The sequence below is a fragment of the Condylura cristata genome, unplaced genomic scaffold (assembly GCF_000260355.1).
Source record: "Condylura cristata isolate star-nosed mole 26May11 unplaced genomic scaffold, ConCri1.0 scaffold00020, whole genome shotgun sequence".
Taxonomy (NCBI): domain Eukaryota; kingdom Metazoa; phylum Chordata; class Mammalia; order Eulipotyphla; family Talpidae; genus Condylura; species Condylura cristata.
In genome coordinates, this window is record NW_004567121.1 from 12,998,678 (window position 1) to 13,025,376 (window position 26,699).

The 26,699-nt window shown below is 36.0% G+C and overlaps 1 protein-coding gene across 3 annotated transcripts in view; it reads right to left on the reverse strand.

Annotated features, from left to right (window-relative positions):
• Window positions 1-22,137, reverse strand: part of FOXN2 (forkhead box N2) — a 48,911-nt gene extending 26,774 nt beyond the window's left edge. The window contains exons 1-2 of one of the 3 annotated variants that reach the window (XM_012727313.1): window positions 22,053-22,137; window positions 21,163-21,314 (exon numbers count right to left, since the gene is read on the reverse strand). The gene's annotated coding sequence lies outside the window, so the exon portion shown is untranslated. Of the gene's footprint in view, window positions 1-21,162; window positions 21,315-22,052 lie in introns of those variants that run through there. The other 2 variants (XM_004686218.2, XM_012727314.1) reach the window with 2 other exon arrangements.
• Between the last annotated feature and the right edge of the window lie 4,562 nt (window positions 22,138-26,699).

The following is a 26,699-nucleotide window of genomic DNA, read 5'->3' on the forward strand; positions in this document are numbered from 1 at the left end:
GAGGAAGTGGCTTTAGCTTCTCAGTGCTGTGCATTTAACCGCTGCGCCACCAGGGAGGGCCTATATTGGAATTTTTAAGTCATTTTCCAAAGTAATGGAGAAGATATATGCTTAGGTTGCTACTAACACTGGAATAAGAGGAAATGCTTTACAGAGACTAAATAAGAGAAGGGATATTAAGGCACAGAATTTTCAGTATTTTCCAAAATATAAGCTGTTGCACTACAGGCTGTTACAGGTGGTAATTAAGAGCTTTCCTCCTCTTCAACTTTAGTTATAACTGCTCAAATTTTTTTTTTTACTTTAATTGATGATGACAAATTGCTACCAGGAATGTGAGTTAAGTAAATAAATGTATATGTTAAGTGTGTGTGTATAGTTTGCTCTGTACACTTGCCCAACATTTTGCCAATCTAATAACTACTAAATTATATCTCCTTGCGGTTTAATTTACATTTTTCAGGTTGTTAAGGGGGTTAACTATCTAAAAGTTTACACCTAGTAATATATCAGCTTTCTATTAATATTTGCCTGATACATCTTTTCCAACATCTTTTGTTTTGTTTCTTTGTCCTCTCTTTTAAATTCCATGTTGCCAAATAATTTTAAATATAAATCACAAGCATATTAAATATACTTCTATTATCTTATTTGGTGTTCAACACCTGTGTTCATGTTTCTCTTTCTTAGACTTTTATCTAAGAAATTTAATTTTACTAAGATTCTATTTTTTAATCAACTAGTTTAAAAGTTATATATTCTCAGTAGTGGAATATTACCTTTAAATTTTCAACATATATACTTATTTAAACCCAAAATTACCTGCAGCCTCTCCTTAGTAAAAATATATTTGAATACTAGCTCCACTCACTTCTTCCTGCTTTTTAAAACTGGTATTTAGCATAACTAAAATGTGTACTTTAACTCGAGCATTTTCTTTTTTAACCACATAAGATCTATAATTTAATTTTTATTAATTTACCCACATCTCACCACTTTCTTATATAATTATTTCTTGAATATCAGATTGTTATTTATAATCATTTCTTACTGTATGTTTTCATTTTTAGAACTTCTGATTCTTTATAAAATGTCTGTCCTTTCATTTTTTAAAAATTTCACTGACCATACTAAATTTACTGATTTTATAGTCTATATCTGATAATTCCAGAATACAAAGTATTTGGAGGTCTGCTTCCCACCAATCCTCTTACAATGTGCCTTAATTCCTTAGACAGTTTATACATTTTTATAATAAACAATACATTTTCACTAAAACTTTACCAACAAAATTTCTTGATGACTTGTGGTGCTCCTCACTGGCTCATAGAAGAAGTAACAGTTCGATGTCATTTTAAATTCTTAACTTATAGCTTAGTGTGAACTCAGGTTGCAAACCAGAGTGATGACAGATACATGATAAATTTTCCGTAGATATTTTCCCCATTATTCCTAGTATACTAAAGAGTGGAGATAAGAGAAAAGAATTCTTAGATCACTCTCACAACTAGAAGATTCAACTCCATGGAGTCCAAATTAATGCTCAACCTTGGCTAGGCTTAGACTTTGTTTCCTGACCCCAGAGACCCACAAGGTTAGGAAGACAGCAGCTCACTTGACTTGGCAGACCCTTAAGGTAATAGCTTCAGAAAGCAGTTTAACTCACTGGGTATCCAATTAATTTTAGCTTAAGTCTTCTTTAACTTGGTGCCACTGCACTGATATATCCATTTTATTTGGCATTTTAGGTTGTTTTCAGCTGGATGGTTGGTCAGGTACTTAGCTTGCCATGCTGCCAGAAACAGTTGTTTTCACTAGTTTCTGGTGGCAATATCTCTAATGTGCATTATTCTGTCTTTTAGAGCACTGGTATTTAAAATCTTACTCTTTAAGTATAAGGAAAGTATCCAACCCCTTAATTGATTCAATTTCATTATTATAAACAAAGACCTGGTTAAGAACGCTACTTGTAGGGCCGTTTCAGAATAGAAATACAGGTCTATCTGCCATTTTATCAGGGTTCTCAAATGAGGGTGTCCCAAGGATATGCTCTGGAGGCATTTTGTGCTTTCATTTCAATCGATATAAAAAACATAGTTTATGATTTCTAAACAGAAAAGTAAAGAGGCTTTTAAAAAAGTCATTTCAGGGGCCAAAGTTTATGCTTTTCAAAATGGGATCCAAATTAAAACAAAACCCATATATTATTTAAGTTGAGAAATACTGCTTCACCCTAAGAGGCCTCACATTGCTATACTTTTATTACTATGTTAAGTCTTAGTTCTATATTCTAGTACACATTTTATACTTTAGTCATTATATCTGATTATAAAAGCTTATGATTCCTTATCTAAAATCCTCGAAGGCAGATATATTGTAGGTTTCAGAATATTTGGATTTTACAATGCAATGGGAATACATTGCAAATATGACGTGTTGGGGAGATCTGAGGCAGCATGATAAACATGTTAATATTTTTACAGCAAAATGTACATACTAAGGCAGATGGGGTAAAGACTCATCAAGAGTCTTAGTTCAGATCATTTTTTGTCACTATATGGGTTATGAGAGAATTTTTGAATTTGAGATTTTTGGATGTATAAGTAAATCTCAGCAATGGTAATATATTCTTTATCTGCTATGGACTATAATGCCAGATAAACCTCTTTAGAACATCATATAATATTACAGAAAGTAAGATCTGATATGGGCAAAGAGTTCACTTTAAGGTGTGTGAATTCAATGCATAAGCTTTGCAATATTTTCCTCCAACTACTTGTAAGCCCCTGTTTGTCCAGTTGTGGTCTAATAGTTGGTGATACAAAATAAATAACCTCTTGATGGGCAGGGACTGTATTATATTATGAATTCTAAAATGTCAGAAGTACCTAAATATATAGGTAATATATTAGCTATAATGGATTATGAGTACAGTGTCTCTACATCTAGCATTTTGAACAAAAGGTAAAGAAAGAAGCATATAACTATTCTATTCAGAATAACCTCTTCAGGTCTGTTTCTAACAAACTTCAAGGAAAAAAAACCTCTTGTGCCTATATTCATGGTGCTATTGTCAGAACTGTTAGAATCTGGGATAAAATCATGTACAACTACAAAATAAAAAGCTTCCTCCCTTTGAAAGAAATGAATATAATGCATTATTAGGAGATACTGAACAAAAACTTTAAAGGGCAGTATATTTAAAGTTAAATTTATGAAGTACAAGTAATTTCATGTCATAAAAATTGATGAAATGAACTCAGATCATTATTCTTGATATAATCATATGTAGAGGCAGCAAAACAGAGGGTTGAGAGCATGAGCTCAGAAGAGAGATAGCCTACATAAAAATCCAGCTCTGCTCCTCAAGAGGTAGACTAGGCCTGACAATTTAGAATTCTAATAGTACCAATTTCACTAAGAAAACTGTTAGCACAAATGAAATGAAAATAAATATAAAGTACTAGAACAGAGGTAGATAGTAAGTACACAAAGAATGGTATGGTGGTAATTATTAGTGCTGCTATGAATTGTTTGTTTTCTTTTAAAGGTAATTTATAAGTATCTTTCAGATACAAAAACTAGGGTACAAAATCAGCAATACTTTTTATCTTGACTTTTGAAAATTAAAAAAAACAAAAATCAATACTAAGGATGGGTCTCCCCTATGAGTTAATGAAACAAACTGGCAAGTCAGTCAACTAAAATTAGGACTTCACAGAAAAAGTGCCCAATAGCAATTTCATCATTTTCTTTATGATGTGATTTTCACTTCCTCATTCTATTTGTTTCCATGCATTTCATTAGTTATGTCAACAGTATGACAATGTTATTGCTAACACACACTCAGAACTTTCGGTACTTTGTTACTAATCACCCCCCACCCCAAGTATATGGTACTTTATTAACAGGTATTATTTATATCAACATTTACCTACACAGACAGTGATACTCTCATTAAAAGAAAAGGCATAGTGACAAATACAATGCTACAACCAAAGCAGGACAGGAATATAAAAATCTTTATTAAGTGTTACATTCATTTGCATCCAACTAATTCAGAATTTACTATCCTTTTACAAATTTCTGATGTTAAAATTTTCAAGGTAATTTCTCTACTTGCAAGATATTACTCACATTGTGAACTTCAGCATTTTATCTATAGTACTTCAAAAAATGTTGAGTTCATGACATAAATTTAATGATCCCAAAAATCAGTCTGTCAGAATAGCAATTCTCAAGAATATTAAGTTTTTTTCAAGGTGTACTTTTGTAAGTAAGATAGTTCCTTAGGAAACAGGAAAAAGTGCAATTAACTCAGGTCTACTGATACATGTCTAATAGATTTACAAAATGTTTCAAATTACATTATTGAATCCCTTTATGGATATTTCTCAATTTTGTTTCTTTATCTCACTAAATTGTATTTCTTAAAGCCCTAACTATGTTATTGCTTATGACATAACATTTAATTGCTAAAATTTTATACATAACTCATTTTATTACTTATAAATTACTACTAGGAAATAAAAAAAAATCATACTGAAAAAAGACTCAAACCAAACTAAAATACATTAGTCAATTCTTGTTATCCCTAAGCAAACTTATTCCAGTTTATTTTTTCCTTGTACCTCCTTAGCCAGTCATTACTATTTCTTTCTTCACTATGCAGAGAGGGTAACCAGGAAAATCAATTTTACTTTTTCTAAGAAACTTTTAGTACACTGGAGTGTAAAGGAACCAGGCCATCTGTTACGCTCTACTAGAACTAGGGAGAAGTTGAAACCAACACTTGAGCAATTGTTCCAGGGGCCTGGAAGAAGACTTGCAGTAAGTAAGACAGCTCCCTTAAAGATAGCTTAAAGCATGGAATGATTTAATTTTAACTATATGGCAGTATCTGGCCTACAGCTAAAAGTTACTTCTTATCCAAAAATCTAGTTTCTTACTAAAAATCATTTTACACATTTTAACATCTAAATTTTTGAAGCATGTGAAATGTTAATATACCTTTTAATATTACTCAGGTGTATAGGTTTTCTATCCAAATACTTTAAAACTAGCCACCATAAGAAACTATTCAATTTAAGCTAAGATAACCCAAAGGGAAAAATAAGCAGTCATTTACTTAAGATAGATGACTGAGCAATGTTTTTTGTAGAAAAACAATCTACTACAGAGTATATAGTACAGTACAAAAATTCAAATGGAAAATTTGATTAAAAACTTTGCAATTACTTGATTCTTAATTGTCATTTAAGTTTTGTCTCTGGTGCAATACATTATACAATAAAAAATTTCCAACCAATTTTCCTCTCCTTTACTCATTCTCAATCTCCCTAGTAGTCAACAATTTTTATTAGTAATTTATAACAAAGTACCGTTTCTCAATACTGAAAACCACAGCACCGTATGGTTCCCACATTTATTCAACAGTATACAGTTATTATAACAAGCTGAACACAAAATATTTTAGCAGTTTAGTTACTAACCTGAGGTTCCTCATTTAAGAAAAACAATTTTCTTGTTTATTTAGCACATGGATAGCAAAAATTGAATATAACATTTACTGAACACATACTATTTTAAGGCATCTTGTAGCAAACCTAACAAATAAAACTTTAAATATATTCCAATAATACAAAATATCTGAAAACTTCAATAATCCTCAGGTAAGAAAAAAAAGAAATAAAAGAAACTTACAACCATTCCTATTAAAATAACAGATTCATTGTTTTAAATGAATCTATTATAAATAATGTCCATCTCATAAAACCCAATGTTGAGGTGAGGGTAGATTCAATCCCAAATGTATTGCAAAAAGATGTATGTTTGATTATAATGCTACATGATGTCATGTATCCAGGACAACTGAAGCATTATATGGTCTCCTAGTGATAAAACTGCCTCTTGGTCATAGATTTAGGTGACACAGCATGTGATCCATTGTCTCTAAACAAAAAATGGTTGCAGCTGCATTTTCTAGTCAAGAAAAGGGAGGGGGGGACAGAATACAAAAGGGTCAAACATTTGTCTCAGAGGGAAAATGTTTCTCAAATAGGAGTAAAAAATAAATTGGGGTGGGGGGTCAGGAACATTTCAACAACTCATGCTAAAAAAAGAAAACAGTAAAATCTGGAAAAATTATTTCATTAAAAAAAAAATCTTCCATTGAATTCTTTCTTTTTACTCTAACTTGCCCAGACACACTGTAAATGTTTTAAGTGCTACTTTTAGCTAAATAATTTCGTGCTATTTGAACACTCTATATAAACTTCCTCTACACACTATTGCTGCATTTGTTTAAAACATGTCTCACTATTCATCAGTCTCTTGAAAAAGTCGAAATGAAGCAATAGCTTTGTAAGTATAAAGAAAACAGAAACACAGGCCCTATCTTGGGGCACAACCAACAGGTTAAAGCACAGCACTAGGAAGCTAGCTGAAGCCACTTCAGAGCAAGTTCACTCCCCTGCCAGGAAAGTGACCCACATGGCACAGTAGACCTCTCCTTGTCTACCCCAAAGCTCTGCTCAGCAGTGTATTTAGTCTGTCTGCCTGTTCTGCTCACCACCCTGTCTCTGGTAAAATCTCTCACCACCCCTGCACCTGTGGCCTGTACTCCAGTTCTGTAAGCATAAATACATAAATCTTAAAAACAAACCAAAAAACAGGAACAGTTACTTCAAAGCAGGAAACAAACTTGATAATTTTTCTATAAAGATGGAAATACTTTTGTTTCCAATGTATCCTTACCATGTCACCCCTTTCACACAGAGAAATATTAATTTCTAAAAGCAGTACAACAAAGGAACCAAATTGAACTTTTTCTGATAAGAAAATTTTTTTTTCTAACCAATGTTAAAAGGGTTCATGGCAAAAGTTTGTAAGCTTCCACTATAATCTTAAAACATAGCATTAACTTACCTTACAAGGTATTAAATAAAACAATAAAAACAATTCTCAGAGCAAATCTAGTTTAGAACACATATCTTCTTAGCCTTTGGGATTGCAATCGATGCTATAAATAAGTATATGTTAAAGGGGGAAAAAGTAACAGCACAGAAATCAACAAAATAGCCACTAATAGACTCACCATCTAGAATTAGATGTACAGTAATATTAGCTGTTTATAACCATATAGTAACTAGTTAGAAAACCATCACTTTGGTCTAAACAGCCTTATACTGTACTTGAGAAAAAAAAAAAAGTTATAGTAAGAACATGAAATTCAGCAAATCTAATGTCCAGAAGTATAAAAGTAAATTTGGTTGATATCTGAATATAAATGAGTAATCTTTGTTATAAAAAATTAATAATAAATAAGTAATAAATCTCCTGTTGTCAATTTGTCCACTGAAAAGAAACATCCGTTAACAGTATATTCATGACCAGAAATAAATTTAGAAAAAGCAAACAATGTTATCTTAGCTCACTAATAGCCCTATATCAAATTTGTAAAGCATAGGTAAAACTTAGGGCTCTGTACTACTTGATCTATACTGACTTTATATGTAACTCTAAAATGCCACAATTTAACACAGAACTACATTGATTTAAAATAAAACTCAACCAACCCTTTATGTACACCTGAGTAAAATATATTATTGTTAAAAATAATTAAAGATACTTATATAATTAAGTAGACTAGCTCCAGAACATTTTAGAAAGTAATGTTTACCATAATAAGCATTCAAGGTTCTAAATAAAGCAGGTAGAATATTACCTAAATTCAAATTAGCTGTATCACTTGTGGCTATATGTAATTGTCTGGTTCTTATTAACAGTAGAGAGAATCAGTATTTGAATGTTTGATAACATAGGGAATATTGAAAAAGACAATGTATGCTTGGAGTTGGAAAGTTGTCTTTAGTGCAATTTGTATGTGTGTCTTTATTTTGACCAGTTTAGTCCGAGATATTTGTTGAGTTCACTGCAAACAGAATGGGCATTTGCAGTACACACAAAGTAGTTTAGCATAGTTAAATCGTCTGTAACAGATTAGAGAGGGAAATGGGTTCTATTTTTCAATAGTATTCTATACTTCTGGATACATTTATCACAACTGGGTGGTTTAATATCTTTCCTAACTGACTGAAAAAGCTCCATGAGACTGAGATGGTTGTCTTGTTTTGTTTACTGCTCAAAAATCTGTTGTCTGACGTGCTTTGGTGCTAATTCTGCTACCACATTAATGTTGACATCTATAAAATTAGATGGTAGACTTTGTTCTGCATCTTAAATGTTATTCAAAATTCAATTATTAATTTCTCCTGTAGATAACTTCATGAGGCCCCTTGCCTACATTTATGTACATTTCCTATGTCCCTACATGCTGTATATATATTATGTGTCTACAAACACACTTATAAGGATTCAGAACTAATATTTATCAAATAAAAAAAATCAGCTTCTAGCACTTTACTAGCAAAAACATGATTTACTAGTATTACTCACCTTAGCTTAAAAATGCTAGTAGTTCTAGTTCTAGTGTCCATTTTATATGTAGACATATGTAGAGAGATCAAATGGTATGTCAATATCAGAAACCCTGAAGTGGCACAACTAGTATATAAGCACAGGGAATGATCCCAGACTCACATTCTTCACTAATAAACTAGCTGCCATCCTGCCTAGACAGCTTCAAAAGCATAAAAGACTGGACAAAAGTATATATTATCATCAGTGTAATCTGACTAAATATTTAGATTCTTGAATTAATGTTCTTTACTCAAAGTTAGTCCAAACTATACTAATCTTGTTCAAATATTTCCTGTGCATTTCTCAATTTATAAGCTTATTCCATACTATTCCCACCAGAACTTCTTTTAGGAGTTATTAAAATCTTTCCTACCATGTTCCAATTGGATTTATATGTTCTTTCTTTCTCTCTCCTTTTTCCTGTTATTGATAGCTCAAAAAAAATAAAAGACATGAAATCACTTAATAAACATCAAGGTTCTATGCTTTATAAAGTACTTATAGTGGGTTAAATAAAAAAGTCAAAGAGGGAAAATTAAAATGGACACAGCAACCTAAACAGAGTACTCAAATAAGTGCAACTTGGTTTTAACTTGCAGAGTAGAAATGACAAAGGGAAAATGATACCCAGATTATACTACATCATCAACCTTTTTTAACTAGACAAGAGGATTACTTTAGTCAAACTATATAGGACAAAAGTCAAAAGGTGGAAAATGATATAAAAAATATTTACTGAACAATTCAGTATTCAGAATGCTATGTTTTCCATTGTGCTTCATGATCTTTTTACTCCCAAGTCTCTCTTTTCCATTTAAAAAAATATATGGAATAGGGCGCAGTGGGTTAAAGCACAGCATTAAGAAGCTAAAGTCACTTCAGCATGAGTTCGATCCCTGCCCAGAGGTGATCCACAAGGTGTGGCAGACCTCTCCAGTCTTGCCCGCTGCTCCCCTCAGCAGTGTACCGTTGGCCTATTCGGCTCCCCACTCAGTCTCTGGAGAATCCCCTCACTGCCCCTGCACCTCTGGCCTGTATCCCAGTTCTGTATGCATAAATAAATAAATCTATTAAAAAATATATTATCTTAAAAAAGTATATGGAATATAGAATCATAAAATAAAGCCTTTTAATTATTTTTATATTTACAATTTTGAAGTAGTAATTGGAGGAAAACTATATGTAATTCATGTGTATGAAGCACTAATGGAAGTTTATGAAAACAAATAAGCATTAATAACCCTTCATTATGATTCTAAAATCTATCTCATGCTTGCAGAAAGTTACTTCCTACTATGAGTATTTTCACATAAATACTGAATTTATGTCTAGAAGGGTGTATCTCACAGTGCTATGTACTTACATGCAAATGACTGCTAATACATAATAAGCATTTGATGAAGATAATATCTTCACCTTGTATAAATAAATGTTTTATTCTTGAGAATTTCCCATTAAGTGTTCTGATGATTTCAAATTTCTGAATTAGTATTTTCATATAAAGGAAATTCAACACATATATTCTCAAAGCTCTAGCTAACTAGTTTAAGTTATTAAACTAATTCTTTCTTGCTAAGTTAAAAACAGACCTCAGTATACATAAATGCAGGCTGGCTTTTATTGTATCTTTTTTACTTTATGAAGTAACACTGCATTATAACATTACAAGTCTTGGGTGTGCATTAAGATTAGCGTTTAAATAAAGGAAAGTTAAGAGTATTCAATAGCAAAGCACTAACCCATGTGTATTTGCAATAGAAAGATAATCCCAAGACCCCTTTAGTTTCCCAAAGGAACTTTAATAGATTTTTAATGCTGTCTTATCTAAGAATCAGAGCACAACAGATTCAGAGCTTTGTGACACACAAAATCAGTGGACAATATTAAGTGGCAAAATTTCAAAAAACGAGGGTTTTTTGAAGAGATTTTAGGGGAACAAAAAAAAATGACTACTTCCAAATAATAATTATCAAAAGACAGCAAATTTTTTATTCCTGACTTTTCACATAAAGACAGGGCGACAAGAAACCAAACTCCAAAGCCCATAGATAACACAAATTCCACGAAGTCTCCCCACAATCCCAAAATACAAAGGTTTAAAACAAACTACCAATAGTCACAGGCTTGTTGTTTACTAGTGTTCAAGTGCAAGAAAGCACAGGGAAACAATGAGGTATCCTAAGGTCTTGAACATAGAGGCACAAATTAGCTAACAGGTATTCACTGGAAATCAACGGGAGACAATTCGCGAGAAACTGAAATTACTCCAACCCTAGGAAATTTCAGGGATTCACAGCCTGGAGTAGTCTGGAGTCCCTCAGAACGTTCAAAACAGAGAACCGTCTTCCAAGAGAGATCCTACACTTAAGAGAAAAATACTGGGAATGGTAACAAAATTAAGCATGATAAGGACAAAGGAGGAAAGGAACTGATGGTCTGCATTGAAGTGTCACAGCAGGAGAGAGCCCGGAAATTTGAAGCACTTATCATGTTTTTTTCAACTATGAACAAAATAATGGAAGAAAACTCTGAAGTTGGAAGAGTTACCTGAACCAAGGATCCTCCCAGAATTTCAAAAAAACTAGCTTCACAAAGAGAAATATATGAAAATACTGAGGTTAAATTTCAAAGTCACAGTAAGAAAAAAAAAAAAGAAAAAGAAGAGCTAAAGTCATAAAAGCAGGGAAGGAGAGGCAAAAAATGGGGGAATAATTCGTTCAGAACATCTGCAAGATGTTCTAGAGATCTGTTATAGGAGGGAATGTTTATAGTTAGTGGTACTGTATTTTAACCTTAAAATTTGAAGAAGGCAGATATCAAGGGGGGAGTGGTCTGGGAGGCAAAGGGTAGAAGGAATCCAATGAACTGTGGTGGAAAGTTAGTACCTTAGCGGTGGGCATGGTGTGGTAATATATATCTGAAGTGTGAACTTATAATCCTAAAACAGTATTGTAACCAATCTTATCTCAACTAAAAAAAAAAACTATTTTAATTAAAAAAATTAACAAATAGGGAATAACACTCTTTAGGACAATGAAAGCAGCCATAAAGATGTACATGGGAGAGAGAGAGAAAATGAGGTTCTACATCAAAGTGAACTTAACAAAATTATACAAGACATGGATGAAATATATATATATATAAGAAATTCTCACAAAATGAGGTGATTTAAGTTCAAGGATCTGAAATAAAAGGAAGCATTTCAGAAATGAAGATTTAAACTAAAGAAAAAATAATTAAAAATAAACACAAGATAACGCCGTAAGAGAATGAGAAATTGAAAAGGAAGAAAACTTAAAAAGAAATGAAGGTCAGGGGTAGAGAACACAAGCAACATTAACTATAGTATCTAAGAATATATAATTGGGTAATAAAAGCTAAAAGAAACTTAACTTTCAGCAAAATTTGGAAAATGGTTATTTTTGAAGGAAGGGAATTATGTTTGGCAAAAGGCAGATGAAAGGGCTTCTGAGGTAGCTGGCAAAATTCTACACTTAACCTGAATGATGGTTATCTGGACGCTGGCCTACAATAACTCACCAAGCTACACATTTTTTTGGTAGCAGCCATACCTTACAATAAAAAGGATAAAAGAGAAATTTAGAAAAATCAGAAACTATAATTGATATTAATTTGAAATTAATTTCTAGTTTGAGTAGAAGGCATAGTAACAAAAAGCTCTTGGATTAATGCTCAAAACAACTTAAAACTACAGGCAGCAAGTTACCAATTTTCCCAATGTTTCATCCTAATGCTTAGCAAAAATAGACAAAAATTTAAAAGTGTACCATCTAATTATATAGTGTCTACCTGTTCTGTACCTCACATGTATCAAATGCTTTAAAATTATTTTTGGCACAAAAATCATCTTTGTGCCAAACACAGACGTCTCAAAAACAAATAAAATTAAAGTCAACCAGCATTTACCTAACACACATTATGTATGAGGCATTTATAATTTAGTTGAAACAACATATAAAACTATAATAGAAAGCTATACATAGTTAATGCTTTGAGAAAGGTACAAAGTACTTTGGGTTGAGAAAAATGGGCATCTCACCTGCACTGTTCTATTAAATTCCAAGCAGACCCTTCTGTTCCACCAATCCACCTCCTCCAATACTAGCAGAATGATTTTTTTTTCCACACTAAAGCCATCTTTTTTTTTTTTTCTTAAAGATTTATTTATTTGTGCATACACAACTGGGGTACAGGCCAGAGGCTCAGGGCTGGTGAGAGGCTTCACCAGAGACAGAGTGGGGAACAGAACAGGCAGATCAATGAAGTACACTGCTGAGGGGAGCAGCGGGCGGGTCAGGAGAGGTCTGCCATACCATGTGGTCACCTCCAGGGCAGGTGGGAAATGGAACTCATGTGGAAGGGGCTTTAGATTCTCAGTGCTGTGCTTTAACCCGCTGTGCCACCAGGGAGGGCCCACACTAAAGCCATCTTTTTAAGGTACTTCACAAATTATAGTACACAGTAGGCAATTCAAAGGGCATATAAGAACCAGGTAGGTACAAATGAGTGAAGCTGGTCTCATGTAAAACAACAGAGCAAAATGAAGAGTGCCAAAAAAGAGAGCAACTACTCCAGTTTTAGCCAACTGCCACCATGTAAAAACACAAAATCAATGTTGCCACAATATTTAATTTTTCAAGAGATAACAGGATGCTACATTTTTGTGTGAAATGTACCAATACTTAAATGTTAGTAAATAATGCCAAATTTGAAATAGTATTACAAATCAAACAAAAGAACTGCAGAGAAAGTTTGCAAGCTGGCTAACAGAAATGGTGTGATATTAATTTCCATTAACTGGTCCTGAAATGTCCTCAAAATTAAATAACAGTTGTTTTTTCAAGTGAAAGGAAATGCGAATAATTTTTTCCTCCTATAAACTTTATTGCACCTGCTATCATTAATCTACTGCCAGCCAAGTCATAGGAGGAAAAATTGATAGTTATCTCAAAACTGCATTTACCCTTTTCTAATTGTGATTGCTTTTATCAATAGCTGTGGTCAGTCATTGTACTACACAAAAGTTACATGGCAAAAATTATTATGCCTAATATTGTGTCTAGACTGTATGGCAGAATCAAATATATAAATGCATTTTCTCTTTGGCAAAAGTATATTATGAAACTCCAGAAAAACCATGGGGCCAAATAAAATCTGAAGTATTTGATACAGCAGCCTACAAGTTCCCTAAAAATTTGGCTAATGTTTGCCACTATTTCACACCACCCCCAAGCTTCCTGAATACAGTATGCTTTTTTACCCCTTCAGTCCTTTAGATATATTTAAGAATCTCATTCTCATGTTTTAATACTCTGGAAGCCTTCCTTGAATTATTTGCTTTCTCCATCATGTTTAAAAAAAAAAAAAACAAACAAAAAAAACCCACCCTATATAGATAGAAACCTAATATAGAACTTACTTGCTACTTTTAAGTATTCACATTTATTTGCTTACCTTCCTATCTCTGATACCAGACTGGTAGTTTTGAAATCTTTGGTGCTACTCCCCAGTACGGAATACATTTGGGGACAGGGGAAATAAATAGGGTAAAAGAGATTAACTGTATTGTTACAGGAAAAACTCAATGTGAAATGGGGTTGTGGCCTGACTGTGTGGGTCCTCACCTGAACACCTAAAAGGGACTTATAATGAAATTCAACTGCTGGTGTACACAAAAAGGTCAATAAAAAGGTTTATTTACAAAACGGGGAAACAAAGAAATGAATAACTCAGGGAGAAAGAGAAATTGGTGAATGCATGCTACCAGTTCTGCTGATCTGGAACCCCAATATCAAGATGAAGGCTGGTGAAAAACCAAGTGTCCCCAAGACCCACATTTCTGGTTATATACCAAAACTGGCTGCTTAACTCCACCCAGTTTTCTGCCATCCTCCTCCCTCCCTTTGGTAGTGATGACATTATGGGATTTGTTAGTGTCTTGTATCTCTCTGGCCTGGGGTGGGGTCCAGAAACCCTATTGTGGAATTTATTCAGGACATCTTTTCTCCTCAGTAGTATGAAGATTGGAGTCAGAATGTGGTTAATGTAGTATATATAGGTGATCATTTATAATGCTGTGCATTTGAAACTTACATGCTATGAAACAATGCTACTTGAATAAAAACAGCAATTTTGAAGTAGGGCCTTCCCTGGTGATGCAGTGGGTTAAAACACAGCACTAAGAAGCTAAAGCCACTTCAGCATGAGATCGATCCTGCCTGCCCCTGAGGTGATGGAATGGCAGACCTCTCTTGGCCAGCCAGCTGCTCCCTTCAGCAGTGTACTTAAGTTAGTCGGCCTGTTCTGCTCCCTGCTCTGTCTCTGGTGAATCCTCTCACTGGCCTGTACCCCAGTTCTCCATGCACAAATAAATAAATCTTAAAAAAAAAAAAAAAAAAGATTTAAAGAGTTTTGTTACAAGAGATCCATGTTATATATACATATATAACTAAAGCAAAATAACACTTTCACCCGTACCACATACATCACAGTGAAACTTTTTACTCAATTATCTTTCTTTTTTTTAAAGAAATTCTGGCCATAATAATAAACTCTATCATCCATTTGAGGAATAATGCACTAGAAAATAAATCTTTATTAGGCAAAACTCAATATGTCCATTTGTATGCTACAGTACTCACCACAACATTTAGTAAATGTTTACATGATGAATAAATATAGTAGCATCCTGTACTGAAAAAATAAAGAGTAAGGTTTTGAAGTCAAGCAGACCAATCAGTAACCAATTATGTAATCTTTCAGAAAACCTTAGTCTTTTCTGAGTCCCAAGGAATAACACCATTTACTTAACTAACTGTAACAAGATAGCAGTATTAACTCCTACCACCGAATATGTATTTATAGATAATAATTTCGTATCTTTACCTTGTATCCTTAACTCCTTGGGACAGATAAGGATGCAAGCATCTCATCCTGGCAAGTATCTGTTTTTTCTAAGACTTCAAGTCATAGTTCAAAGAATACAAATTTTTTTATGTCTGTCAGACTTGGGCTCAAATATCCTGCACTGTATTAACTTAATTTCCCATTATTCTTTTATCTAAAAAAATAAAATACTTCCTGCAGGGTTCTTTTGAGCAATTAAAATATATACTCATGTGTCTAATACAATACTATGCTAGAACACAATAGGCACTTAAAAAGTGGTAACAAAACATGACATATTAGTGTAGTTTAAGTTATAACCTTGGAGATAAAAAAATTGAAGGCATGGACATATTCCTATGATTTTTTTTTTAAAGATTGATTTATTCATTTAATATCTGGGGTGTAGGCCAGAGGTATGGGTGGGTGAGAGGATTCACAGAGACAGAGTGGGAAGCAAAACAGGCAAATCTACTGAAATACACTGGTGATTAATAAATGTTCCATCACCACAGAGAATGTAGCATTTAAACTAAACTTTTAAGAAAAGAGTTTAAGAGGAATGTAGGAGGCAAAAGGAAAAGTAAAATATTAAACCACAAGAAATCTCTTCCCATTTTTTCAGTATTTCCCCTTTTAAGAAGATCAAGAAACAAATCAGAGGGCGTTCCCTGGGGTCATAAGGGGTTAATAGTCTCAACACTATCAAGCTAGTGCCAGCCACTGCAGCTTGAGTTAGATCCCTGGCCAGGGAGCTGATCACAGGGAGCAGATCACAGGGAGCAGAGAACCTTTCCTGTCCTCTCCTGTCCCACCTTTACTCCCCTCAGCGGTGTATTTCAGTAGATCTGCCTGTTTTGCTTCCCACTGTCTCTGAGAATCCTCTCGCTCACCCATACCAATGGCCTTGTATAAATAAATCAATCTTAAAAAACAAAAAACATAGGAATATGTCCATTCCTTCAATTCTTTTATCTCCAAGGTTATATATGAAACTTAAATATGCCATGTCAAAATTCTGACTTAAATATTAATTAAACTTTGTTCTTTGGGCTACACAATATAGTGTGAAGGTTTAAAAATACACTAATACATTTTAGAAAGAACATCAACAGCTTCAAAATAAGAGTGATTTATAGCATTTAGCTAACCCAGCTTATTAGAAAAAAATTAGTAACTAAGATCCTCAATCAACTAGTCTTAGTCACCCTTTATTCTTCAATAAAATTGGTATTATATTAATAATACTCCTAAATTTAGAAAGGCATCACTCTACGATGTATAAAGTTTCTTCCCTCCAAAATGTTTATATTCTTTCAAAACTTTCATTAATGTTCCTCATTGCCCTCAAGGTACTTTTCTTTTCCATAAATAAATAAACAACTTCTTATTATGAGATCTTAGGGTCTCTGTTTTCTTCCTGATACATTTTCCTAATACACCTTTCATCTAGGAAAGGAAAGCTTCTGCACAACAAAACCATCAAATAAATATGAAAATAATCAAGAAGTCAAGTATTTTCTTATGCAAGCTGAAAGCTTTTTAAGATATAAAAATAATAAATAGTAATTTAACTGTCTTGGTAACATAACAGTATCTTAACCCGAGGGGAATCAAAGTAATTTCCCATTATGCCCATGTTGGTAGCAAAAAGATGGTTGTTTTATTTTTATTTTTAAAGATTTATTTTTATGTATTTATGCATATAAGAACTGGGGTTAACACCAGGAATGCAGGGGGTGAGAGTATTCATCAGAGACATAGTGAGGAGCAGAATAGGCAGATCCACTGAAATACACTTCTAAAGGGGGCAGCAGGTGAGACAGAAAAGGTCTGGGGCACCATGTGGGTCAGCTCCCTGGCAGGGGATCTTACTCAAACCTCAGTGGCTGGCAATAGCTTGATAGCACTGAGACTTTAACCCCTGCGCCACCAGGGAGGCCCAAAGATGGTTGTTTTTAATATTTAACCTTTATAATACCTTTTGAGTGACTGTTAGTAATACAATAGGACTTACAGGAATATATTATAACAGTCAATGAAATCAAAAGTTATGTAGGTGAGGAGAATAATTGCTCTTTTATATAAGGCACACTCCTAAAGAGCAGAAATGGCATTTCTTGCACACTTTTATCAATATATTCTTAGCACTTAAATACAGAAAGCTTAATAAATACCTGTTAAAGTTTAAATATTTATTTAAGGAAAAGAAAATGAGGATCAGAGAGGAAAAAAATACATGAATCACAATCAGGTTAAGGCCTTGAACATAGCTTGAACTAAGCTGTGCTTAGTGACTTGTTTCCAAAGAGTAAAGTGTGGGAGACTAGGAGCAAAATCTGGGAAACAAATACCTCAAGTATGTGATCAAGGCTAACATCATCATTCTTATATTGTTAGTATGTACACTTGAAATAAAGTTTTGAGAATGGCATTTCACCTTTGTTTTTTTCTCTCAGAAACCCAGACGCCAGTCTTAATAGGAGGAAAGTATCAATTGAAGGATAGTTTATAAAATTTCTGAGTAGTACTCCTCAGAACTGTCACAGTCATCAAAAAACAAAAAAGAAAAGAAAAAGAGAAAAGATTGAGAAATTGGAATTATGTAACAGAAAAAGTATATCAGGAAATGTCAGTGAAATCAGAATAAAGTGTATAGTTTAGTTAATAATACAGCAATTCTGTGACAAATTGTGTATTCACAATTAGTTGTGACAAGTGTACTATAGCAATGTAAGAAGTTATTTATGGGAAAATGATATGAAGTATACTGTTTACTATCTTGCAACTTTTCTGTGAATATTAAACTAGTCTCAAATAAACACTTTAAATATAGCAAGGGAAATAAGGAATACATGAATCAAAATCCCTTGGCACAGAATAATGATAAACATTGTTTTGGTCTCTATATTTAGCAATAAGACAGATATATGGGTTCTCATACAGTGGAAATAAAATGACTAACAAAACACCATTGGCACTATAATATTATGAAGTTTATATGTATGACCAAAGCAAATATCCTTTGAATTCTCATGTCCAAAAGCATCATTCTTAAATCAACACTTCGTTAACTCTCACAAAGTATATATTAGCTGTCATCTGTACATTGATGCGTTATCCTATAACTCTAGTCACTAAAAGCCACATTCACCCTTGATATTTCCCACTCATTTATACTCATCTAATAAAAACATCCTGATGATGCTCCCAGCCAAATCTCCTCTCACTTACTAATCTTTTCTTCAATAAACTCTCCTTCTCATCCCACAGTTAATTAGTCCTGTGCAATGCAGTCAAATGAACCTTTTTCAAAATAGGATTTTATCATATTATTTGCAGGCTCAAATACCATTTTTTTTTTTTAAATTAAGCCATATTTAAATTCAGAAGTGATGTGTCATGGTCATCCACAATCAGTTGTTTTTTGGTTTCCTTCCCTTGTAAAGAAAGACCTTTCCATCCATTACTCCACCTCACTGCATAAGTCCTGCCTTTCCTTTACTCTGGATAATAATAAAATATTTTGCATATAACATGTCTGATAAATAAGAATCCTCTGGGACTTTATACTCGGGGTGATAAATCCTAAAAAGAAAACAAGGAATATGGGAATTTATCTTATTGAATACTTTTATCCTCAATTCCTACAAGAGTATCTGGCACATGGTAGTTGCTCAAAACACATTTATTAAATGAAAACAAAGCAGTATAGAATGCTGCTAGCTTAGAAGGGAAAGAACTTTCAGTTGGAGAGATAAGGGAAGATCTAAAGTTCTATGACTTCAGACACTTGGGCTACCAAGATTTCAGCCAAATCTCAAGCTTGAGTAGACTGTCAGCAGGTAAAAGGATGTGTGCAGGTCCACTTCAACACGAAAAAAGTTATATAAGCAAAGATAAAATGAAATAAAATTCCTACTTGATGTCATTGAACAGTTCCTGTGGATTAGTGGACAATAGGAGAAGACTGAGACCAGTTTTTTAAGTCTTGGGGGAAAAACTGATAGGCATGCTTGATACAAAGGTATTGGTCATTAGAGTGCTATTATCGTTAGGAAGGTTAATCTAATTATCTAATGGGAGGAACAAAGGTTAGCAAGAACCTTACTTCCTACAAGAAGTCTTTCTTCTCTACTCAAATCCTCTACTCTTAATTTTAATGGCAGCACCCACCTGCATCAGTTTACCTAAATGCTCTCACATTGTAATCTAGTCTCCAACCTAAGAGGAATCATATCTTGAACCTCTTTTTCTTACTGAGTTACAAAAACTTCACTTTTGGAGGACCTTTTTGCACTCAGTTACTAAATGACTACCTAAAAAGTAACACACACACACATCCCATGAGTAACTAAACAGTAAGTGTCACAGATTAAGTCCTGTTTGGAGGGCACTTTCTAAAATTTTGTTCAATAGTTAGATCCCAGAACTAGAAATACAGTCATCTTCGAAACTATGTTTTCAGTGTTTCCTGCTTTAAGTATTTCATCACTTTTCTTTCTCAACTAAACACTACTCTCATTGGTCAGCAGTCATTTCTCAATTGCATTCTTTTTTACACTGAAGTCTCTCTAATTTTTATATCTACTTAACTCCACTGATTGAGAACCACTATGGAATAGTTACAACTTTAATAATTTTTGTACATAATCTCTTACAGTTTCTAGATATTTCCTGTGGTTTAGTACTACAAGTAAAATTGATTCAAATAAAAACATGCTATAGAAATAATTCAAATCAATAAAAGCATTTACAAAATGAAACATGATGCATTAATAAGCAAACTATCCTTATATTCTAAAAATTTCCAACTCTGTATCTTCAACCCTTGCTTATATATATATATTCCAAAATATTACACTTCACCCTCTGAAAATAAAATCTGCTCATGTTAACGTTTATATTAACTGTTGATACTTTCTCCCACCAACTTAAGAAAATTGACATACATAAATCAAAGGAGAAATTTCACTCTCAAATATTTTTCACTGCTAATATATCTTATCAGGTCAAAGTCCATGCAAAAAGAAAAAAAAGGGAAATTTTAATAAAACTATCAAAAATAAAATCCTCCAGAATGTGACGGGTTCTGATTACATTAGAATCTGTCGCTAATAGCTTTGAAATTCAAAAGTTTTTCCTAAAGTTGGGAAACTCCAGAATATACTATTCGATTCTTTATCATTTCTTAATGGTACCTAATATTGCTGAGATTTTAAAGATGAATCATCAAAACGGAAGAGAAAGGCAAAATATCAATATACAAAAAGAACCGCAAGGCCAACAGTAATAGACCTCACGATTTGGACGGACCAGTTCACTTATTCCACATGTCTACCTCGGAAAACAACATAAATGTATGCACTCAGATCCACAGCAAGGTTACAAAGCCATTGGCTACCAGTGAAACCTCAACCTGAGCGCCACTAGGGCACTCTTATTACCCTGGGCCGGCCACGTGGCTGTCACAATCAGAAGGAAGACAGGAGAAACGGCATAAAGTAACTTGGAAATAAATAGCCGCCCTCCTTCCCCCATCTCGAGGTTAGGTGTAAGAAGCTCTTAGTCATTTCTTTGCACACTAAGACTTTTTTCCTAAAAGGAAAAAACTAAACACAGGGGCTGTTTTAAAAAGATTTTAAAGCAGAAATCAGATCCAATGAGATCCCAACATTGTGCCCCATGGGTTAGAGTCCCGAGAACTGCATGGGGAAAACAGGCTTTTTGCAAAGAGGTGAGTTGAGTAAGAGTGGAGGATGGAGCACTACGCACATGGGGCGCTTTCCCCGCTCGGTCCCCGTTCTCCCGGGTTCCAGACTGGCTGTTGCTGCGATGGGGCGAACTCGGAAGGCTGAAGGGCCTCGCACGCGTCCTCACGACCTCTCACCTTTTCAGCAAAGAGGCCTGGAGGGCAGAGGTAAACACTGTCCCAAGAGAGAAGGCGAAGAGTCCAAATTGCAGCGTCGGAACGCTAACCCCCAACCTACAAGACAGCCACCCGCAGAGGCCCCCGGGCAGACGGCGGAGGAGGGGCCAAAGGGTGCAGGGATCTGCCACCCCTACATCCGGGACCCGCCCCCGTCCACCCAACGCCCGGCCGCCCGAAGTTCACTCCTGGCCGCGCCGGGCGCCTCCCCAGGCACTACACGCCGGGGCCCAGTAGGTCCGCTCCCGGCCAAAGGAGGGCTCGCGCCCCGCTTCGCTTCAAGCCCGGGGAGGGGGCGTTGCAAAGACTCCCCAAGAGCTTGGAGCACTTCCCCTAACAGCAAATTCACCCCGAGTAGAGCCCCAAGCGTCCTCCGGGCCACCTCCGAGCCTTCCCGGAAAGCCGGCACCCACGCCGGGTTCCGCCGCGCGACCCCCGCTCCCGGGCGGGCATTATCTCTCAGGGGAAACTAACTCCTCACCGGGCCGCACTCCCCCTCAGTTCGACACCCCCCCGGAAGCCTACACGCGACCCAGCCGCGCGCGGGGGACTCCCCCAGGCCGGCGCCAATTCCTCACAGGACAAAAATGTACGGGCGCGTCACGGGACAGTCACCTCCGCGCCCCACGCCCGGGTCCGGCAGCACGCGCTGCCTCAGTGCCCGGGAGCGGCCCCGCGGACTAGGGCGGGAGCGCAGTCCCCGGCCGGGCAGGGCGCCGCTCTGCCCGGGACTCACCGTCAGCTCGGCCGCGCAGCGGTGAGGCGAGGGACGGTCAAAGGAAGACACAATATGGCAGAGCACCGCAGCTGCTCCGGGCGGCTTCCAGCAGTCGCCTCCGGGAAGACGCGGCAACGAGCAGGCAGCGGCAGCTGCGGTGGCGGCCGCGGCAGCACCACATCCCACCCCCCCTCCCGCTCGCTTCCTCCCCCTCCCTCCGCCCCCCCGCTGCCATGGCAACGCGGCGCCAAGGAGATTAACCCCGCCCCCCTCCCCTCAGTCCCCGCCTCCGGCGACCCCTCCTGAGGAAGAAAAGAGAACTGCCCGCCCCGCCCTGTCCCTTCCTACCTCCTACTGAAGGGCCGGGCCCGGAATCCGGCAGTCAGCCCTGGACCGCGGTGGGTGAAAAGGCGGGGGAGTGAGTCTGGGGGGAGGGGATAATACGGAGTCCGGAAGGGCGGGGCCCACACGGAAGGCTGGGCGGAGACGTTGTGGGGTAGAGCAGGTTTCAGGCTGAGGAGAGGCTGGGGAAGGCGGGAAACTGGAAAGGCCTCGCCTATCTCGGACGGACCTATAGGAGTGCGGCGAGGCGCGGCGCGGCCTCTGAATGGCCGAGACGGCGCGGCGCGGAGCGGGGCGGGGCGAAGTGGGGTGAGGATAGTCATCGGGCGGCCCGCACGCAATAACACCTGGCACGACTTTGAGAACCCATTTCTGGAGGTTTCCCCAAGAGTGTTCGGCCATTGGTCAGGCTTTGAGAGCGTTTTAGGAACGGTAAAGCATTAATATAAACTAAAAGTACTATTACATCCTCCTGTCTGAAATTTTATGTGGAAATTGAGTTCAGCGTGCCGTGGTTGAAAAAAAAAATTTGTGTATTCAGATCCAAAATGTAATAAATGTAGCATTTATTGAGAGTTTTAAGTGCTAGGAGTTGGACTAAATCCTTTACATGCTCAGTCCCCGGTCTTAACAATAAAGCTAAGATAAGAGTTGTCACATAAAATTCAGGATTGTTCAGTAAAATCTGAATTTCACATAAATGTGGAATAATTTTTAATATAAGAATGTACATACTTCCTGGTTGTTTTGTTTGCCGAATCTGACAATCTTATCCTAATTTATGAATTCCCACTTTACAGGTAAGGAAATTGACTTAGTGGGAAAACCTTTCAAATATAAGGTAAGTGACACAACCAAGTCTCCCTTTTGCTATCATTATCATCCAGAATATCTATATATATCCACATTTTCAAACCTAGAATAGTAACCTATCAAATATGATGAATGGATTAAAAAGTATGTGAAAGAGACCTGGACAGTAACTGATACAAAGTAAATGCTTATAGTTCATTTGCATCCTGAACAATGAACAATTGAATATTCATATGTGAGCTGAATATGAAACAAGCTGCCTAATTGCAAGACAAGTCCAGCTCCTGGCATTGCAGATACAGAGGAATTACAGGCGTCAAAATATGTAAAAACAATATTGAAAGTGTTCAAACATCTCATTCTACAGATGAAAATGCTTCATTTATATGATTTTTCCAAAATGACCTATTTAGTTTCATTTGTTTTTTTATTACACTGGCCTAAAGGGCCCCATAAAGTAAGAGACCACAGGCAAATGTACTTCAATGAACCAAAAGTTATTTCACTTTCTCCTTTCAAAGCAACCGTTGTTGCCCCCTCATGCGGACAAATTGAAGCAAGTTCCTGGAGAAGTGCAATAGAAAGCAGGCAGCGGGAAGAAGGAAGGCAATATTGAGAGAATGTGCTTCTGGAAATCCATAGCCTCTTAGACCTGAGTCTTGTTTCAACATGTTTACATGTTGAACCTCAGTTTCCATTTTTCATTTAATCTATTTTAAATTCAGATGACCAAACAGCACTCCTCAGCCCTTAGAAGAATAACCTGGAGGTTATATATATGTATATTTCAGAGAGTTATCATCCAGTGGTCCAAACTATCATTGATAAGAAAACAAATTCAGAAATGTTATGTAACTAATGCACAAATGATGAATCTACCCTGTCGTCATCAACTAAGTTCTCTCTGTTCTTTTTTTCTATTGACTTACTCAACCCAGAGACGCTGAGCACACTTAAATAATCTCTTTGTGTGTGGCTCAGGTCTGTTAGGAAAGCTCTAAACACTCTGAGTTTAAAGTCCATATATACTTTAGGTATAGTTAGAGGCCATTTTAGAGGACTTTACATACCTATCAAGGAAAAGCTGTGATTAAAAATAATGATGATTCAAAGTGAGTAGCTTTTTGTGGAAGTTTATAAGCATAAAAAGGTTAAGAAATTGGAGCTTAACACTAGAAAAAGGAGGGTCCTCACATTTCAGATCTCTTGTGAAACTTGAATTCTTTCTTCAAAATACTTTTTTTTTAAAGATTTATTTATTTATGCATACAAGAACTGGGGTACAGGCCAGAGGTGCAGGAGCGGTGAGAGAATTCACTGGAGACAGAGTGGGGAGCAGGACAGGAAGATTGATGAAGTACACCACTGAGGGAAGCAGCTGTTGGGTCAGAAGAGGTCTGCTGTGCCATGTGGGTCACCTTCAGGGCTGGGGATCAAACTCATGCTGTAGTGGCTTTGGATAGCTTCATGGTGCGGTGCTTTAACACTATTATACCACCAAGGAAGGCCCCCAGATAATTTTTTTACTCTCATGACTGGCACCACAGCGAGGGTACCTCTAGTAGCTGGAGATGAACTAACCATACTTCGACTGAAATCCTATGTTTATCTCTGTTGTTTGGGTTCTTTAGTTTTTGCACAAGTAGTTTTAAGGACTTTTCTAAATGGCCACTCCATGCATTCTTTCCAAGGGGATAGGCACACTTCTTAAATTCAAGCTTGAGACATTCCAAGATGATTAAAATTGGAATTAACGTATTGTCACTTCTGTCATATTCCATTAGAAAATGCAAATTACAGGCCTATCCCTGAGTCAAGAGGTGGGAACTACAAATGGTCATAAATACAAGGAGGTCTGATACATCTGGGGACATCAGTCATTTTAACCAATTAGTGCAGATAGCCTAGACAAAAAATAAAAACTCAGCAACATGATGTTTACAAAGAGTATATCTTGAAGACAAAATGTAAAAAGGTGAAACTAAAGAAATAGAATAAATTAAACCATGCAATTCTACTAAGAGAAAGCTGTAGTATTAGATTAAATTCAGACAAAAAGCTATAACTAAAATAAAGGGAGACATTTTTCATAGTGATAGATTTAATTTGTCAGAAATGTATTTTAAAATTCTTCATTTGTACTTCTCTAATAGTATAATATCAATAGACATGAAGTAAAACTTAGAGAAATACAAGAAGAAATAAAAAATTAATATTTCTGGGAGATATTAACATATTCTGGTACTAATAAAATAGGCAAAGTACTCAGAATATAGGTTTGAACAACAATATTAGCAAAGTAGAGTCTAAAGGGAAATTGAGTGTATTTCTATAATCCCTTGTATGCACAAATTAATCAGTTCATATTTGTTTTGGCTCATGGAACTGAAAGGACATCTAAGGATCCTGAGCCTCCAGGCTGGTTGGAACTTCTCACTGTTAATATATTTACTGTTGTATACCTTTATTCTTTCATTTAAATAAACAAATTAAATTCCTACTGTGTATCAAGCCCTGTACTTAGCTCAAAGATGAAAGCTACAGTTAAAATGTCAAACAAACACATCAGAAAATACGATGTGGTATCCTTAAATGAACACAATGTTATGTTTCAATTATATTTCAAATAAAATAGAAATCTTAAAAATATAGTAATAGAAGTACAGAAAGAGAATTTTACACAAGGAGCAATGCAAACCAACTCCCAATGGCCATAAAAGATGGTGGCTTAGCAAATTTGAAGAAAGAAAAGAATGGTATAGAAATGGTAATGTGGGGTAGGGCCTAGCAAAGCCTGGTTGTGTGAGAGCATGACTATTCAAGTCAGAGAATTGCCAGTCCACTTGGAATGTCTGAAGTATAAAAGGTTGCTTGAGTTGGGTGTTATCTGGTTGCAAGAAACAGAAATTCATGCCAGCTGGCTAAAGTAAAGGAGGAACAAATATAAAAATAGTCAGGGTTTATGTGAGATACATGATGGGAAGCACAGTCAACATTACAAGAACCCTCCTCTCTTCCTGTCATTATCCGGTCTCTGTTCTTGACTTTTTATGTATCTTTTATTCTCTCTATAGTCTGGGCTCTCTGCTTATCTGCTTCTGTATGTGGCCTACTGGTCCAAATAGTGGCCCTACCTTTCCCCTTCTGCCCCCACCCACTTTGCCAAACTTTCCCACTTAGCAACCCACAATTATTACTTAACTCAGTCTTAGGGTCCCAATTCCAAATTCTCAGTAGCTGTAATCTGACTGGTCCTGTTTCAACATGCATGTAGATCAGAGGTCAGCAAACAATGACCTGGGCTGTGTGAGAGGAACAAATCTGTTCTGCTTTTATAAATAAAATTTGAGCAGAGTATAACCATATGTATTTATTTACATATTGCTTATATTTCAGTTATATCTCAATAAAAATAAAATCTAAAAAGACTTTGGCATTCCAGGGACAGAGTAATTGCAACATAAAATCTATAGACCAGAAAATCAAAAATTGTTTGCTATCTGTACCCTT